Consider the following 18,316-nt stretch of genomic DNA (forward strand, 5'->3'; position numbering starts at 1 on the left):
TTGAATCTATAAATCAATTTGGGTAGGTGTAGCAGCTTGATATTATTGATGAATTCCAAAAAGAAATATTGGATTATGTTCGTAAACTGATCTTTTCCTCTGGGCATATTAGATTTTATTGGATTCATAGGTTTACTTGATTAAGTAATTTTTTTTTAAAGACTTATTTTATTTATTTCTCTCCCCTTCCAGCCCCGGTTGTCTGTTCTCTGTGTCCATTTGCTGCGTGTTCTTTTGTCTGCTTCTGTTGTTGTCTGTGGCACGGGAATCTGTGTATCTTTTTGTAGTGTCATCTTGTTGTGTCAGCTCTCCGTGTGTGCGGCGCCATTCCTGGGCAGGCTGCACTTTCCTTCGTGCTGGGCGGTTCTCCTTACGGGGCGCACTCCTTGCACGTGGGGCTCCCCTATGCAAGGGACACCTCTGCGTGGCAGGGCACTCCTTGCGCGGATCAGCACTGCGCATGGGCCAGCTCCACACGGGTCAAGGCAGCCCTGGGTTTGAACTGCGGACCCCCCATGTGGTAGACAGACGCCCTATCCACTGGGCCAAGTCCGCTTCCCTGAGTAAGTAATTATGTAAACCTCTTGTGCCAGTAGGCCAGTAAAAGACATGGCAAAGGACAGAGTTAGGGGACTTTTAATGTTGGAGTTTTGATGTTGGAGTTTGATGCTGAAGCTTTAAACTGGAGCCCCAGGAAGTAAGCCCACAGAGGAAAGAGAAGCAAGCCCCGGAAGGGAGGAACTCAGGAAGCCTGAACCCTCGCAGACGACGGCAGCTATCTTGCTCCAACACGTGAAAATAGAATTTGGTGAGGGAAGTAACTTATGCTTTATGGTCTGGTATCTGTAAGCTCCTACCCCAAATAAATACCCTTTATAAAAACCAACCAATTTCTGGGATTGTGCATCAGCACCCCTTTGACTGACTAACACAGTGGAATTGACATCTTCATGATATTTAGTCTTCCAATCCATGAGCACAATATGTCTTTCCATTTTTTTAGTTCCTCATTGATTTCTCTTAGCATTGTTTCATAGTTTTCTGCATATAGGTCCAGTATTTCTTTGGCTAAACTGATTCCTAATTATATGAGTCCATTTTTGCTATTGTAAATGGAATTTTTTTTCTGATTTCCTCCTCAGATTTTTCAAAACTAGTGTATAGAAACATTATTGATTTTTGCATGTTGATCTTTTATCCTACCACTTTGCTGAATTCATTTATTAGTTCAGGTAGCTTTGTTGCAGATGTTTCAGAATTTTCTAAACCTAAGATCATGTCATCTGCAGATAGGGAGACTTTTACTTCCTCTTTTCCTATTTGGATGCCTTTTATTTATTTTTTCATTTTTAATTGCTCAGCTAGAACTTCTAGTACAATGTTGAATAATGGTGGTGACGATGGGCATCCTTGCCTTGTTCCTGATCTTAGAGGGAAAGCTTTCAAAATTCCCCATTGACTATGATATTGGCTGTGGGTTTTTCATATATGCCCTTTCTCATATTGAAGAATTTTTCTTCTATTTCTATTTTTTGATGAGTTTTTATTTTTAAAATGTTGCTGGATTTTGTCAGATGCCTTTTTTGCATCAATCAAGATGATCATGTGTTTTTTCCCCTTCAATTTGTTAATGATTTTGTTATATCGAACCACCCCAGCACACCAGGTATAAATCCCACTTGGTCATGGTATATAATTCTTTTGATATGATGTTGAATTCTATTTGCAAGTACTTTGTTGAGAATTTTTGCATCTATGTTCATTAGCGAGAATGATCTGTAATATTCTTGTCTTGTAGTATCTTCATCTGGCTTTGGTATTTGGGTGATGTTGGCTTCATAAAATGTGTTGGGTAATTTTCCCTCCTCTTCAAAGTTTTGGAAGAGTTTGAACTGGATTGGTATTAATTCTTTTTGAAATGCTTGGTAGAATTCACCTGTGAAGCCATCTGGTCCTGGACTTTTCTTTTTTTTTGGAAGATTTTTGATGACTGATTCAGTTTCTTTATATGTGATTAGTTAAGTTCTTTTATTTCTTGTAGTGTCAGTTTAGGTTGTTTGTGTGTTTTTTGGAATTTGTCCATTTCCTCTAGGTTGTCTAGTTTATTGGCATACCGTTTCTCATAATATCCTCTTATGATCTTTTTTATTTCTGTGGGGTCAGTTATAACTTTCCCCCTTTCATTTCTGATTTTATTATTTGCATCTTCTCTCTTTTTATCTTTGTTAGTCTAGCTAAGTGTTTGTCAATTTTATTGATCTTCTCAAAGAACCAGGTTTTTGTTTTGTTGATTTTCTCTATTGTTTTTGGTTCTTTATTTCATTTATTTCTGCTCTAATCTTTTTTATTTCTTTCCTTCTGTTTGCTTTGGGAATAGTTTGCTGTTCTTTTTCTAGTTTCTCAGTTCAGTTAGATCTTTGATTTTAGCTCTTTATTCTTTTTTAATATAGGAATTTAGGGCTATAAATTTCCCTCTCAGCACTGCCTTCACTGTATCCCATAAATTGTGCTCTCATTTTCATTCATCTCCATATATTTATTAATTTCACTTATAATTTCTTCTTTGACCCACTGATTGTTTAGGTATGTATTGTTTAGCGTTCACACACTTGCAAATTTCCCCCTTTCCTGTATATTATTGATCTCCAGTTTTATTCTATTATGATCTGAGAATTTCAATCTTCTTATATTAATTGAGACCTGCCTTGTGACCTAACATGTGGTTTATCCTGGAGAAAGATCCATAGGCACTTGAGAAGAATGGATAACCTGCTGAGTGGGATGTAACATTCTGTATATGTCTATTAGGTCTAACTCTTTCATCATATTGTTCAAGTTCTCTGTTTCCTTGTTGATTTTCTGTCTAGTTGTTTTATTTAATGGTGTGAGTGGTGTGTTGAAGTCTCCAACAATTATTATAGAGATGTCTATTTCTCCCTTCCGTTTTCCCAGAGTTTGCCTCATGTGTTTTGGGGCACCCTGGGTTAAGTGCATAGGTATTTATGACGGTTAATATCTTCCTGGTGGATTGTCCCTATTATTAACTTATAATGACTTTATGTATCTCTTATAAGTTTTTTGCATTTAGTTGTTTTGTCCAATATAAGTACAGCTGCACCTACTCTTTTTTGATTACTGCTTGTGTGGAGTATTTTTTTTCCTAGCCTTTTACTTTCTACTGGTTTGTATCCCTGGGTCTAAGGTGAGTCTCTTGTAGGCAACATATAGATGGTTCATGTAATTTTTGGTCTATTCTGTCAACCTATATCTTTTTTTTTTGGAGATACCAGAGTTTGAACCCAGGACCCTCATACATGGGAAGCAGGTGCTCAGCCACTAAGCTATATCGGTTCGCCAACGAGAATAGTGGGGTTTGTTTGTTTGTTGTTATTAGTAAATACTGGGGAGTGAACTCATAACCTCGTACATGGGAAGCAGGAGCTCAACCACTTGAGCTACATCCACTCCCCTCAGCCTATATATATATTTTTTTTCTGATGTACCGGGCCAGGGATTGAACCCAGGACCTCATGTGTGTGAAGCCGGTGCCAACCACTGAGCTACATTGGCTCCCATGTGTTGGATTTTTATTCATTTGCTTGTTGTTTTGCTTTTATGTTTTTAGGAGGCATTGGGACTGGGTACTGAACCCAGGACCTCCCAAGTGGGAGGTAGACACTCAATTGCTTGAGCCAAATCTGCTCCCTGCTTGTTTTGGTGTTTTTACTCATTGTCTGCTTGTTATTTGTTTGTTTTTCTTTAGGAGGCACCCAAAACCAAATCAGGACATCCCTTTTGGGAGGTGGGTACTCAATTGCATGAACCACATCTGCTCCTGCCTGTATCTTTTGATTGGGGATTTTAATCCAATCACATTGAATGATATTACTGTAAATGCATTATTTACTTCCACCCTTTTATTCTTTGGTTTTCATATGTCATATCTTTTTTTCATCTGTCTTTTTACTCTTTTCGTTATCCTTCTGCTATTCTAGCCTTCTATTCTCTCTTCCAAGCCTCTCTCTCCTGTCTTTTTCTTTCGGGCTGTCAGGTTCCCTTTAATACTTTCTGCAAAGTTGGGTTCCTTTTTATGAACTCTCTTAGTTTCTGTTTGTGAGTATTTTAAACTCAGCTTCATAACTGAAGGTCAATTTTGCTGGATAAAGAAATTCTCAGTTGGCAATTTTTCTCTTTCGGTATCCTGATTGTATCATACCACTGTCTTCTTGCCTCCATGGTTTCTGATGAGGAATCTGCACTAAGTCTTAATGGGCACCCCATGTATGTGATGGTTTGTCTCTCCCTTGTTGCTCTCAGAACTTTCTCTTTATCTTTGACGTTTGACATTCTGAGTAGTATGTTTCTTGGAGTGGGTCTATGCCGATTTATTCTGATTGGGGTATGCTGAGCTTCTTGGACTTGTAAGTTCATTGCTTTCATGAGTGCTGGGAAATTTTCAGCCATTATTTCCTCCAATATTCTTTTTGCCCCTTTTCACTTCCCTTCTCCCTCTGGAACTCCCATGATATGTACGTCGTTGCATTCTGTATTATCATTCAACTCATTGAGCCCCTGCTCAAAATTTTTTTCCATTCTTTTATCTCTCTGTTCTTTTTCCCTTCAATTTCAACTGTTATGTCTTCTGTATCACTTATTCTTTTTGTCTATCATTTTGAGTCTGGTGTTTCATGCCTCTATTGTTTTTTGAGCTTATATATTGTGTTTTTCATTCTGAAGACCTCTGTTACTTTCCTATTCAGGTTTTCAAATTCTTCTTTGTGCTCACTCAATATTTTCTTGATGTCCTTTGTGTCTTTAGCCATATTGTCTTCCAACTCATTAATTTGATTTTGGAAATTTATATGAATCTTGCTGATAAGTTGTCACAAATCCTATGTCTTATCTGGGACTTTGATATATTCTTTTGCTTGGGTCATTTCTTTCCTTTTCTTGGTATGGCTTGTAATTTTTTGGCATCTTATTAGGACGATGAGTTTACTCTGTTGCTTACATTCTCTCTCTCAGAGGGATTTAGTGGTGGGAGATTGTGTTATTGCCAATCTTCGAGTCTTGGTTCAACCTGTTCTAGGTCTTTAGAATTGTCCCTGTTCGTTGCACAAATCTGGGCCTTAGACCCAGCAATGGGCTGCAGACCTGCTTCCAAGGGCCTTGGGAAGGGAGGCTATAAAGGCCAGAAAAACCCTCTCTTACTTTTAATTTCCTCACACGCACTTCCTTGGTCTGCCAATAGATGGCACTATTTGACAGGCCTCTCAATTCAAGAGGGTGTGCTTGCTGCAACAAGGACCTGATCAGTGTGACAAAAAATTCCTGCCGGGAGGCTAAGTACCTTGCAATTCAAGTTTAGAGACTTGTTTTCTAACATTTGCTGGCAGCCCCCTCTCTTTTCCAGGGTAGAAAATAATTCCACTCTGCATCCTATGCAGAGTCCCAAGGCAAAGAATGGCATGGCCCCACCCTGCTCTTGCAACATAGCAGACCATATTTGTGGGTCAAAAGTTGAACCAGTCTTAAGCTGCATCTCTCCCTCTCCCCTTTTCTGGGGAGGTGAATCCTTGTGGCCCCCTTTTCTGTAGCTGCAGGCCCCAGCCTGGTGATTTCAAAGCTGGCTTCTTGTCAGGGGGGAGGGGCCCTGGCACCTGCAGTCTAGACAGGGGTAAAATATCCAAGTTCCTGTCCTTTTGTCCTCTCCTTCTGGGTGCTGTCCAGCCTTGCCTTAGTGTCCTAAACCCTAGAACTTTTTTTCCAGGCGGTTTCTGCCTGTCCTCTAGTTTGTTTTCTGTGAGAGGAGAGCATCCTGTGTCTATCTAATCCACTATCTTCCAAGAAGTCCAAAAAGTTTTTAATTTTGATGAAGTTTATCTTTGGTTGCCTGTGCTCTTTGTGTCATATTTAAGAAACCACTTCTGAATCCGAAGACTTATCCCTATGTTTTCATCTAAGACCTTTATCCATTCTCAGTTAATTTGTGTATATGATACGAGTTAAGGATCCAACTTCATTTTTTTCACATGTGGATATCCAGTTGTCCTAACACCATTTGTTGAAAAGACTACTTTTCCCCCCATTGAATTAGACTGGCACCTTGTCAAAAATCAGTTGAGAGGAGTGGATGTGGCTCAAGCGGTTGAGTACCTGCTTCCCACAGGGGAGGTCCCAGCTTCCGTCCCTGGTGTCTCCTAAAAACAAACAATAACAACAATGAAAATCAAACAAGCAAATAAATGAAAACACTAGCTCAGGGGAGCCTTTGTGACTCAAGCGTTTGAGGGCCAGCTTCCGGAACCCCAGTTACTTCAAAGAGAAAGTAAGAAAAGAAAACCAAGTGAGCATAAATGTGAGAGTTTGGGTAGTTCTTACAAGCATAAATTATCAGCTCTTCAAAAGTTTTTTGGAATTTACCTGTAAAAATATCTGGGTCAACTGCCTTTTTAAGGCAGGCATATCTTTGACTACTACTTACAATTTTTGTATGATTATTGGTCTAATATTTTTAAAAATATCTTCTTCTTGGACCAATTTTGAAAATCCACATATTCCTAGAAAACTGTCCTGTAGGCTGTTGAGGCTGGATATTCTATTTTGGAGCAGGTCAAGTTGGAGGGGCCAGAAAACCAATTGGTCCAAACTGCCTGTCATCCAGGTCTTCGAAGTACTGGACCAGAGGGCTGTCCACTGAACAAGGCTGTCCCCTGGCTGTGTGACACTGCGGGTGGAGCAATGGGATAGCGAGAGGTTCGACCCCTGCCTCGGCTTTTACATACAAGGCCTCTCGACCCTAGCTGATGGGCTCAAGCCATCCTTGCGGAGAGCTGGTGGTCACTCTGCCGCCTCCATGCCCTATTTATTTCTCCTCCACCAAGGACGCTCGCCAGGGCCCGCCATAGCTGGGCGCATCTGCAGACCAGGGGCCCAGGGAGGGCCTTGGCCTTCTGTGTTCGTGCTTCCTCTGACCTGGGAGCCTCTGGCATGGACAAACATCAGTGGCCTTTTCCTGACTGCCAGAAACGGAGGTTCTTGTCAGTCACCCTCCAGGCCCTGAGAAAGTGAAATCATGAGCTGGGCCGGCCCCCTTGAAACTCCACTTGGGACATACATTATAAGAACCGCTGACTTTTATTGGGTGCTCACTGTGTGCTGGGCACTCTAAGCCCTGCCCTTTCCATCTCCTTCACGATCATCTCAATTTTACAGACCAGGAAATTGAGGCTCCCACATGCAAAGTAATTTGCCCAAGGAACTGAAGCTACTAAAAGGTGCTGTTGTGACTGGAACCCAGGCCTCACGAACTCCAAATACCTCGCCCCCGGTGAGTGTGCGAGAACCTGCAAACTGCCTGCCTGGATCGCTGACCCTGGGCCAGTCATCCCTCTGTGCGGTAAAAACTGGTGGGGCCGAGCGGAGTGGGCAGGACCAGTCCTCCTCTGTCCGGCTCTCTCCTTCGGATTGTCTGCCGGTGGTTCTCAGGGTATGAGCACATGACCAGCACGTCAGCATCACGGGGGAACTGACGAGAAACGCAATTTCTCAGCCCCCTCCCCAGACCTGCTCAGTCAATTAACAAGCCATCCGGGGGATTCTGATGCTCGCTCAAGTCGGAGAACCACAGGCTACGCTGTCTGCCAGCTGCATTTACATCGGTGACGGGCCAGCGCCTGTGCTGCGAGGAATGCAAAGTTCAATAAGGCCCAGCCCCGAGCTGGTGCTTCTGAGGCCAATGGGGAATAATAATGGTAATGATTAATAATAACAATAATAATAACACTTAGTGTGCTCACCTCAAGGTGGCCGTTATTATCATCCCCAATTTTCCAGAGGAGGCGGCAGGGACGCGGGGAGGTGTGACCTCGTCAAGGACACGCTGCCCGTCAGTGGCAAGGGGCCACGATTCAGACCCTCATCTGCCCGTTTCCCGGGCCTGCTCTTCCCGCCTGTGGACCGCCTCAGGCCGGTCGCCTGGGGAGAGCAAGACCCACTAGGAGAGAGTGCAGAAGGGGCCGGTGTCAGAAAAGCCTCACGGGCACAGGCTCCCACAGACGGCCTCCTGTGAGCTGGGCCAGGCCGGGGGCGGGATGGACTGTGCCAGGCCCCCCGGGGAGAGGGAGGAGCAGCCAAGCCCCCAGCAGCCCAGCGCTCTGCTGCTGCCACCAGCACACGGGCCAGGCAGAGGGGAGAGGGAGCTGGGCAGAATACCCCACCTAACCCAAGCTCTGGCCCCTTTGCCACACGGGTGCCCGCCGTAAGAGATGCATAAAGAAGGATATAGCCCCCCAAATGGAAGGCTCCTCTGAACTGCAGACTCTTCTTCCAGAGACGACCTCTTGTAAGATTGTGTATGTACCCTTCTTGACGTTTGCCCACACTTCATCGTATCCACACTGCTGACTGCTTTGGGGCTTGGTTTTCTCACTCAACAGCATGTTTTAGAGATCTTCCCATGTCAGGACATAGAGATCTGCCTTATTTTTAAAATTGCTGCATGGTATTCCATGGGATGGAAGTTGTATATTTCACCATTCCTCCAACGTGTGGGCGCTTCAGTTTCTACTGAATATTCTCCATCACAAACCACGCTGCAGGGAATATCTTCGTATGTGAACCTTTGTGCATGCGTGTGATCATTTGAGCAGGATTCCTAGAAGAGGACATACATTAAAATGTGGAGCTATTGTTAAATTATCCTCCAAAAAATGCTCTATGAATGTATCCACCAACAGCATATCAGCTTCACTATTTCCTTCTCTTTTTTTTTATCTCGCAAAAAGTACTTTCTGACTCTGTGCTTGTGCTTTCAATACTTTCACAACGATTTTCTGCTCCTCAATCAGGAAAGCATGGTTCATCTTGTCACGGACACATTTAGTGCACAAGGAACCCCATGGGCTCTGCTGACATGCTTTTTGGTTTTAGATAACCTCATAAAAATTTTAGGTCTCACAGCACGAGTCCCTTGAAGTCGACCTGGGCGCACACCACATGCAGATTTTGGTGCTTTCCCAACCTTCTTGATGTAAAGGTAAAGAATTCTATTACCAGGGGTCTGGGCTAGCCTAGTTTTGTTAGAAGCAGTATTGTAGGATAACCTAAGACAGTATGGACCATTTTGAATGCCTCTAGAAGCTGTCCCCGGAAGAGCAATTCTCTCAATGACATTGGAAATGATCTTTAAAACACAGAAAAAATCTTATTTCATTGAAATTGGGTTTTTTGTTGTTGTTTCGTTTTGTTTTTTTAAGAGGTACCAGGAATTGGACCCGGGACCTTGTATATGCAAAGTAGGTGCTCAACCATGAGCCAGATTGACTACCCTGAGTTGGTTTTTTCATTTGTCTTGCGTGTTGTTTGTCTTTGTTTTTTAGGAGGCACCAGGAATCGAACCCAGACCTCCCATGTGCGAAGCAGGTGCTCAACTTCTTGTGCCACATCCGTTCCCAGTCCACATTTCTTTTCGGTTTTGTGTTTTAGAAATTTGTTGGGACTGTTTATATTCCGCATTATGAGCACAGCTCTGCTATTACCTATGTTGAAAATGTTTACCATCAGTCTGCTGCTTTCTTAACTTTCCTCTTGGTATCTTTAGTCTCTCAGACATTTTTACGGTCACATCTGATGGTCATTTCATTTCTGGCTTCTGGGTTTCATGTGTTGCTTAGGAGGGCTGAGCCATTTATTGTTCACAAGGCACTTTCATTTCCATTTCCTCATAAGTTCTGGGTCACAGGGACTCAGGGAAGTTCATATCATCTCCACTTTATAGATAAGAAACAGGAAGGTCAGGGAGGGCAGGTTGCTTATCGTAGTTCCCACAGTTTTGGGGGAAGCCTCAGCCAGATTTGGCTTTTCCAGGGTCTCGGCCCGGGAAGCCTGAGCCAGACCCCCACTCCCTGCGGCCGCATTGTCAGGCGGGCGCCATCCCTGCGTCCCGCGGGGCGTTCCTGACGGTCCCCGGCGCTGCTGTAGCAGCTGCGCCTGCCTCCCCGGGGCACCACTCTGGCCCCTGGATCTGTTCCCTGGCTCGCCCCAGGCCTCCGGCAGGGCCGAGCAGCCCCCGTGTCCCCCAGGGGCACAGCGATCCAGGTGGGCACTCGTACCTTGGGGTCGTGCAGGGACACAGTCTCCAGGCTCCCGCACGTCAGACCTTCGACGATGTGCAGGGGCAGCAGCGCGACATCTGCCTACACAGGTCAAGGCCTGTGGAGGTGAGGCCCTAAGTGACCCAGGCTGTGGGGACACCGCGGATGGAGAGTCTGAGAAGGATTCCAGAGGCCGTGGTGTTGGAGGAAGAGCAGGAGCCACCAGCAGGGCGTGGTGTAGGGGCACAGGGGCTGAAAACTCAGGCTCTGTGCGCCTCACCAGCGGTGGGGGAGTGGGGCCGAAGCAGACGGGGCGAGCGCCAGGGCAAAGTTAGACCGGGAGCTTTCCCCTGTTAGACGTGGGCTCTTGACGGCCTGGGGACCTCTAGAGGGTGTACCTCCAAACACAGTTCAGGGACCCCAGCCTAGAGGCGCAGAGGTGCCTGTTAAAGTGCAGGTCTGGGCCGTGCCAGGCCTGCTGGACCTGTGGAGGGAGCACCTGCACAGGGAGCAGGTTCTCCAGGGACTTGGACCCTCATGCATGGCTCGGCGCCCGCGGCAGCGTCAGGGGAACCTGAGAGCCTCTCGCACACGTACAAAGCACGCGTCTCAGGACGGGGCACCCGGCTTTCAGCCAGGTTGGCGGAGACCCCTCTCTGGTGAAGGATGTTCTGGTGGAGGGGGGATGTGGCCACAAACAGGAGGCCAGAGCGGCCATGAGAGGTGGCCCAGCCACCCAGGCAGAGGGTTTTCCGTCCCCAGGATGAGGGGCCATCGCTCACCCGGTCATTCTGTCCTCCGCTCCAACCCCTGTGCCCCCTTCAGGCTCCCTACCGGGGGAGCCTTCCCTGTCCCTGCACGTTCCAGGCCTCCAGGCTACTCCATTCCAGATTTTCCCTCACTGGGCAGGCCTCAAGGGTTTATCAGGTGTTTATTATGGGTCAGCCAGAGCTGGGTGTGGTTAATATCTCTGTCTTCGGGAAGAGGAAATCAAGGCTCAGACTGGATAAGTCACTTTCCCGAGGTCGCACTACCCATTCTGCTCCAGTGCCTTCAGATGCTTGAAGAACGAATGAGTCAGTGAGCGAATGCTGTGTCCAAAGGCCCCACGAGCAGGAAGGGGCCCTGGGAAAACGGTATTTGGGGGGCCATTTCCCATGTCGTTTAAGTGGCAGGCTCCAGGCCAAGCTCTTTGCAAATTTACCTCATTCGATCCTCTCAACCTATGAGGCTGGTTTTACTAATTATCCTCATTTTACAGGTGAGGAAGTTGAGGCTCAGGGAGGTAAAGGTCATTTGCCCAAGGTCCCAGAGCCAGGGGATGACACAGCTGGGCTTGGAACTGGTCAGCCTGCCTGCAGAGCCTGCCCCGGGTGAGCGGGTCATCCCCAGTGACCAGCGACCTGCCTGCCAGTGGCAGTGCCCTGGGGCTCAGCGGGGTAACCCCTGGATGGGGCCACCACAGTGGTGTTGCCGGGGAGAAGGGTGAGCAGGAATCCCAGATCGACAACTCGCTTCCTGCAGCACAGGAACTTCGAGAAGCGCTTGCGCACAGCCGGGGCTTAGGAAACCCTGAGGAGCACGTGGGCCACGTCACGCTCTGCGCATGCTTACCTCCCTGAGTGGCCCGCGGTCTAGCCAAGGCAGGGATGGCCTGGGCGCCACCGTCCTGCCCGCTTGGCCCAGCCCAGGCCCCGCCCTGGGACTCAGGCGGCTCCCTACCAGGGAATGGAGGGGCCCAGGCCTGGAGCCGGGGCCACCATCAGGCAGGTGGGCTGCTGCTCTGGTTTTGACCCCCTGGGTTTGCTCTGGTTTGGCCACACCTCCCTGTAGGCTGGGGATTAAATGAGCTCCAGGATCTGCTTAGGATTCCAGGGTGTTTGCTTCCATCTACTATTCCAGCTCAAGAGTGAATAGCAAGTCTGAACTCGGCAGCAGGTCAGAATGCCCCTGCTGAGCTCTGCCGCTCTCCTCTCTCTGCCCACCTCCTGGCTGACCTGAAAGCTACCTGCTCCTCAACGCCCCCCCCATGCTTTCCCTCTGCTCAACACGCTCTTGCCTCCATCTGCCTTGCCCTGACCCCTCCTCTCTTTGCCTGGACGCCCCCGTTCTACGACCCCTCAGCCTTGCAGCACTTCTCACTGAGGGCCAAGCACTGGAATGGGGTGGTTGTTGGTGCGATGTTCTGCCCCTTCTCCAGCCCTGAGCTGCCCCCAGGGCCTGCGCCTCTCCTGGTCGTCTCTCCACCCTCCGCACTTGGCCCGGGCCTAGCAGATGGTAGGAGCTCAGCCAAGGTTAGACGCATGAATAAACGAGAAACCAATGAATGAATGAAGAGCGCATGGAAGGAGCCATGTGCACCCAGGCACCCCGCCACGGGTGATCGCGTCCAGCCTCAGGCCTGGTTCTGGGCCCTGAGGGAGGCAGGCTCAGAGCTCTTCCCCGGCAGGAGGAAAGACAGGGCCCTACGTGCTGCTTCTACAATGCCGGTGAGACCAACGGCATCCATTGATCCTGACGCAGTTTATCATCCCGATGGGGACGCCGAGATAAAAAGGAGGTACGTTAGTAATTGCACGAAAGCAGGGGCTTCAAGAAGGATGACTCCGAGTCACGCCGCCCATCGAGCACTTCCTTTGTGCCAGGTGCTAGCCTGAGCTGTTTGCACAGATCATCACATTTAATCCTCACAACCACCTTAGGAGGTGGGGAAAGGCAGGCCCAGAGACGCTAAGTGACCTGCCCAGGGTCACACAGCTGGCAAGTGGCAGGGCTGGGATTTGGACCCCGGAACTTGGCTCAGAGCCCACGTCTCTAACAACTGCCTTCAGTGGCTGGGGCTCTCAGTCAAGCTGTGGGTAGAGGGGACCGGCCTGGGCTTTGGAGCCAGACAGACCATGAATGACAATCTCTGCTCCTGGCTGGTGACCACAGCCAGGCTCCCAACCTCTCTAGGCCTCAGTTTCTTCATCTGTGAAGTGGGGGAGGAGTTGTTGACTTGGATCCAAGGAGACAGCAGTGCAGGTGGAAAGTACAGTCGACGTTTATGGAACGCTCTCTTGGCACCAGCACTGGGGACACAGTGGTGAATGGGCAGGGACAGTCCCTCTCTTGTGGCGCTCACAGGCTGGTGGCAGAGCCAGGAGAGGAAGCAGGCCACCAGGGCTGATGCAGGACATCCGGGGAGCATGGAAGAGGACGGTCAAGGGAGGCTCTAAGGCTGAGACCCAAGGGCGAGAAGGAGGTGGGTGGGGAGGGGAGACACAGAGGGAAGGAAGGAATGTTCCAGGCCGGAGTAACTGCCCACGTAAAGGTCTTGAGACCAGACAGTACACAGGGCGTCCAGGACCGAGGGTGCTGAACAGGTGTGAGAGCCCCGGGAGCCCGAGCGGGAACGTGGGGAGAAATCACTTCCTGGAGGTGACGGCTTCGTGGGGGGCTGGATGGGGGAGCGGGCCTTGGACTCCAGCCACGAGGGCTGGGCATTCTAGGTGGCGAGGAGGGCGCAAGCACAGGTGCAGAGGGGAGAGCCGCGGCCCGCCCAGGGCCTCGCGGCCTCGCAAGGGGGATGGAGGAGCGCATCGGGCACGGTGGGGCCCGGCCAGGGGCCTTGAAGGCCACACGAAGGAGTGCGGCCTTTCTTTGTCGGGTCGTGGGAAGCCCATTGGAGTGTCTGAGCAGGGGAGAGCCAAGGTCAAATCTACGCTTCAGGAAGGTCACTAAGGAAGAAGAGGAACTTTCGGGCGTGGAAGCTTCCATTTTGTCTCCTCAGAGGGGGAACAAGGACACTGAGAATTCTGTGATTTGCCAGAAGCTCTGCTACTTCCCCATGTTTATGACTTTCCTTAGTTCCTTGCAGCGATTTCCCATAAGACACAAAACCAGAAAGATGCAGAACAGCAAGGTCAGGGGAGCTGGGGTGGGGGGTGGGCAGCCTGCCCCGGAGCCTGGCCGTGACAGGAGGAGCCCCAAGGGGTTAGGCAGCTGGTGGAGGGGACAGGCATGCAGACAACGGGGCACACAAAAGAGGGAGGGGGCGAGCCGGCTGCGACACCGTCTAGCTTCCGTGGTACCTCCAGGTCCCTGCCCAGATCCCAAGAAGAGCCAACCCCTGCCCCAGGACCCCCTGGCCAGGCCCCTGAGGAAGGCGTGGCATGAGGCCGTGAGAGTCCCATCACGGCCAGGGGACCCCAGGAGCACACGAGCCAGGGGCCGCCCAGGAGGCTGCAGGGGCCGTCCAGGAGGCTGCAGGGTCCATACCCTGACCCCTGGGCTCAGCCTGCTGTCCTGAGCCCAGGAGCTGGACTTAAACACTCCCCGAGGAAGGCAGGATCAGGGACACCAGAGAGGAAGAGCCTCCTGTGTGTGACCTTGGGCAAGCCACTGCACGGCTCTGAGCCTCAACTTCACCAGTGAAACGGGACTGATCTTCACAGGCTGACTGTGAGGACCCGGTAGGGCCACCGATACCAGCACACTCCAAATGGCAAGGGGTTGGGGGAGAGCCGGGGCCTGGCTGGGGCGGGGTGGGGCTGGGTTCCCCAGTGCCCCGCATGCCCCTCTGGACGCAGGCTCCAACAGCCTCCTGGGGCACTGATTTACACTGTGGGAAACTTCCTGCCTGTCAAGTTTTCTCAGCCCTGCTGGTAGGCAAGGAGAAAGTGTCAGTTTGGTGCAGGCTTTAACCCTCATCTATTGCTTATCACTCTTTTTTTTTTTTTTAAAGATTTATTTATTTATTTAATTTCCCCCCCCTCCCCTGGTTGTCTGTTCTTGGTGTCTATTTGCTGCGTCTTGTTTCTTTGTCCGCTTCTGTTGTCGTCAGCGGCACGGGAAGTGTGGGCGGCGCCATTCCTGGGCAGGCTGCTCTTTCTTTTCACGCTGGGCGGCTTTCCTCACGGGCGCACTCCTTGCGCGTGGGGCTCCCCCACGCGGGGGACACCCCTGCGTGGCACGGCACTCCTTGCGCGCATCAGCGCTGCGCATGGGCCAGCTCCACACGGGTCAAGGAGGCCCGGGGCTTGAACCGGGGACCTCCCATGTGGTAGACGGACGCCCTAACCACTGGGCCAAAGTCCGTTTCCCTGCTTATCACTCTTGAACCCTCTTAAACAAACAAGAGGCTCCAGGCTTCTTCCCGGCAGCCAGAGCACTAGAATTAAATATTGCCGTTTTCACTGTTTTTCTGTTTGATCTCCTTAGACTCCCCAAGGCACTGTGATTTTGTGTGTTTTAAAGGGAACTTTCAGGCACCAGTAACATTTTAAATATTTATTCCCTTTACTCAGCCACTTCATGCCTAGCAATTTATCCTGTAGAAGCAAATACAAAAAATGTGTGTATTCGTATGTATGTGTGTGTGCGTGTGTTTAACAAACAGGCGGCAGACTTGGCCCAGTGGTTAGGGCGTCCGTCTACCACATGGCAGGTCCGCGATTCAAACCCCAGGCCTCCTGGACCCGTGTGGAGCTGGCCCATGCACAGTGCTGATGTGTGCAAGGAGTGCCCTGCCACGCGTAGGGGAGCCCCACGCTCAAGGAGTGCACCCCCTAAGGAGAGCCGCCCAGTGCAAAAGAAAGTGCAGCCTGCCCAGGAATGGTGCCGCACGCATGGAGAAGTGACACACAGGATGACGCAACTAAAAGAGACACAGATTCCCATGCTGCTGACAACAACAGAAGCGGACAAAGAAGATGCAGCAAATAGACACAGAGAACAGACAACCAGGGTGGGGGGGGGGGAGGAGAGAAATAAATAAATAAATAAATCTTAAAAAAAAAAAACAGTGGTCATAGCAGCATATTTTATAATTACGTAAAACCAGAAACAACCCAAATGTCCGTCAATAGGGGATTGGTTAAATATTTTCTGGCACAGGCATGCTTTCAAATTATGTGCAGCTCTCAAAATGAATGAAAATGATTTGTATGTCTAGAAGGTATTAAGTAAAAAATTCAAAGTTGCAAAATAGTATCTGAGATAGTTTTAAGGTTACAATGATATGTTTTTATAAATAGGTACAAAGGACAAATGCTAGTCAGGCAGATATTATGGAAATACTGACAGAAAGTCGTTTTTTAAGTGTTATAAATCTGAACAATAAACTAAAATCAAAGAGGCCTTTTAGAGACAGTGCTCTAATTCATAAAAGAGGCCTCAGCAGGGGGTTGTGAGGCACCTTGTCAGCTGAAGGTCAGGGCCCCAGCAGGATTAGCCCCTTTCAGTCATTCGTCTTTTTCCAGGAACAAGGACCCAGGCTGTGAGTGAGATGGTGGAAGAATTGTTTAGAACAAGTGGCTCATCTGTCTAGGAGGAAAATTCTGGCTCACTTGTTCCCCTGGGCCTGGTCTGCCTAAATGGAGAGGTTGGGAGACAGGAGCCCAGGGGGAGCCCAGAAGAGGTCTGGTGGGAGCCCAGCGGGAGCCCAGCAGAACCCAAAGGAAGCCCAGCAGGGGCCCAGCGGGAGCCCAGTGGGAGCCCAGCAGGGGCCCAGCAGGAGCCCAGCGGGAGCCCAGCAGGGGACCAGCGGGAGCCCAGCGGGAGCCCAGCAGGGGCCTAGTGGGAGCCCAGTGGGAGCCCAGCAGAACCTAGAGGAAGCCCAGCAAGGGCCCAGTGGGAGCCTAGCAGGGGCCTCGTGGGAGCCCAGAGGGAGCCCAGTGGGAACCCAGCAGGGACCCAGCAGAACCCAGTGGGAGCCCAGCAGGAGCCCAGCAGGAGCCCAGCAGAGCCCAGTGGGAGCCCAGCAGGGGCCCAGCAGGAGCTGACCTGCAGTTGCCTCAGGCTCCGGAACCCCTTGGCCCTCCACCACACTCTCAGTACTTTAGCTCACCCTCTGACTGACTTAGCTCTTTCCTCTTACACAGTGCCTTCCTGTCCTTTTCTTGAGGACACACGGCATAGGGCTCTTGGTGTGTGCTTGTCCTGCCTGAGTGCTGCCTTGGCTGTCAGCCAGGCCCAGCCACTTCACAACCTCCCTGGACCCATTTCTCACTTGAAATGTGGGGACAATTGTAGTACCTGGTTCACAGGGTTTGTTGGGAGAGTTAAATGAGAAAACACATTTGAAGCAGCAGAATGGCCTGGCGTATAGTAACAGTTCAATGAATAGAATCCAACATGTTATCACCCTTCATCTCTCTGTGGCATCATTAGCTCCATTTACAGCTGGGGAAATTGAGGCCCAATGAGGTGTGATCCACGCAATGTCCAGTAAGAAGCAGGGAGGGATGGGGTTGGAGGGAGCGAGGTCTTCTGACCCCCGGACCCAGGCTTTCTCTGCGAGCAAGGATGAGCCCATCTGGAATGTGGGTTGTTCATTCTCTCCAGGAGCAGATCTGGCAAATCTGGGTATTGGCTTATTCAATTCTTGCCACAGCCAGGAGAGAAGGGGTCGTGGGCTCGGGGTGTGTTCTAAAGACAGCACCCAGGGGAGGGTGGGCTTCTCGCAGCCAGGCCTGTAGCCTGGGGGTTTCCCTTGGTGTGGCTCAGCTGCCCGTGAGTTGGCGGCTGGGCCGGTGAGTCAGAGCTGCCCACGGCTCTGTTCCTCTCCCTGCTGGACCAAGTCCAAGGAGGCCTGTGACGCCAAAACAAGGTGCCCCTCCCCCAGATCCACGGCGACATGCCCCTTCCCCAGCTCAGGGCAAGCAAGGGACCGGCCCAAGGTCTCACAGTGAGGTAGTGGCAGATCTCAAGCTGAATCTTGGTTCCACCTCAAATGCCCCTCCCAAAGGGGCCAGGTGAGGAGCCAGGGCCTCCCTTTGGCTGCCCTGGTCCTGGGCTACTGTCAGCGTCCTGTAGGCCTGTGCTCGGCCGGGGAGCCGGGGCCAGAGCCGGCTGGCTGGCGGGCACCAGGATGTCCAGCTCCTGCCAGCCTCACACCACTGAGCTACCGTGGCCACGACGGGCCTGGGCCCTGCCAGGTCTGCACCCTCTGCCCAGCCTGGCTGCATCCTTCCCCTGGCAGCACTTCCTTCCAATGCCTTCATTTCCCCTTCTCTCTCATGTCCCCCTGCTGGCTGGACACTCTGTCTGCCCTGCTCCTACCTGCTCCCGACTGCTACTCACCTGGGCCTGGGCGTGCAGGAGCGCTGGCGGATGCCTCTGGCCAGCCACACCAGCCTCAACGGCCTGAGTGTGGCGCGGCGGGGCGGGCAGGGATGGCATCCCAGCTTAATAGCCAAAGCCGAAGCACATGGCGAGGGGTGGGGATGGCAGGAGGGGCC

This window comes from Dasypus novemcinctus, chromosome 2, assembly GCF_030445035.2.
Source record: "Dasypus novemcinctus isolate mDasNov1 chromosome 2, mDasNov1.1.hap2, whole genome shotgun sequence".
Taxonomy (NCBI): domain Eukaryota; kingdom Metazoa; phylum Chordata; class Mammalia; order Cingulata; family Dasypodidae; genus Dasypus; species Dasypus novemcinctus.